General features: G+C 40.7%; 1 non-coding gene across 1 annotated transcript; it reads right to left on the minus strand.

The window, feature by feature from the left end:
* Positions 1-745: 745 nt before the first annotated feature.
* On the minus strand, positions 746-853 carry LOC130958848 (small nucleolar RNA R71). Its single transcript, XR_009077949.1, has one exon. It is a non-coding gene; the product is annotated as a small nucleolar RNA R71 (small nucleolar RNA).
* Positions 854-1,091: the final 238 nt, after the last annotated feature.

Here is a 1,091-nt window from a genome sequence, read left to right on the forward strand (position 1 = left end):
CGAAAAAAAAAACTCTTCCTCTCTTCTCACATCCTTCTATTTATGGAGTAACACTCCTCCTTAATGCACAATTCGAACTCTATCTCACTAAGTTCGAATTCTTCTACCTCTTTCTTCTATTTTTCTTTTCCTCTGACACCTCAAGGAGTCTCTATACTGTGACATAGAGGATTCCACATTTTCTTGTTCTCTTCTCTTTCATATGAGCAGGAGCAAAGACAAAGGCATTCTTGTTGAAGCTGACCCTGAACCTGAAAGGAACTTGAAGCGAAAGCTAAGAGAAGCTAAAGCACAATTCTCTGTAGAGGACCTAACAGAATTCTTCAAAGAAGAAGAACCTATGGCAGCCGAAAATAACAACAAAGCCAACAATGCAAGGAAGGTGCTGGGTGACTTTACTGCACCTACTCCCGACTTCTATGGGAGAAGCATCTCTATCCCTGCCATTGGAGCAAACAACTTTGATCTTAAGCCTCAATTAGTTTCTCTAATGCAACAGAATTGCAAGTTCCATGGACTTCCATTGGAAGATCCTCATCAGTTTTTAGCTGAATTCTTGCAAATCTGTGACACTGTCAAGACTAATGGGGTTGACCCTGAGGTCTACAGACTTATGCTATTCCCTTTTGCTGTAAGAGACAGAGCTAGGATATGGTTGGACTTACAACCTAAAGACAGCCTGAACTCTTGGGAAAAGCTAGTCAATGCCTTCTTGGCAAAATTCTTTCCACCTCAAAAATTGAGTAAGCTTAGAGTGGAAGTCCAAACCTTCAGACAGAAGGAAGGTGAATCCCTCTATGAAGCTTGGGAAAGATACAAACAATTGATCAGAAAATGTCCTTCTGAAATGCTTTCTGAATGGAGCATCATAGGTATTTTCTATGATGGTCTGTCTGAACTGTCCAAGATGTCTTTGGATAGCTCTGCTGGAGGATCTCTTCATCTGAAGAAGACGCCTGCAGAAGCTCAAGAGCTCATTGAAATGGTTGCAAATAACCAATTCATGTACACTTCTGAAAGGAATCTTATGAACAATGGGACAAATCAGAAGAAAGGAGTTCTTGAGATTGATACTCTGAATGCCATATTGG

The sequence above is a fragment of the Arachis stenosperma genome, chromosome 10, assembly GCF_014773155.1.
Source record: "Arachis stenosperma cultivar V10309 chromosome 10, arast.V10309.gnm1.PFL2, whole genome shotgun sequence".
Classification (NCBI taxonomy): Eukaryota; Viridiplantae; Streptophyta; class Magnoliopsida; order Fabales; family Fabaceae; genus Arachis; species Arachis stenosperma.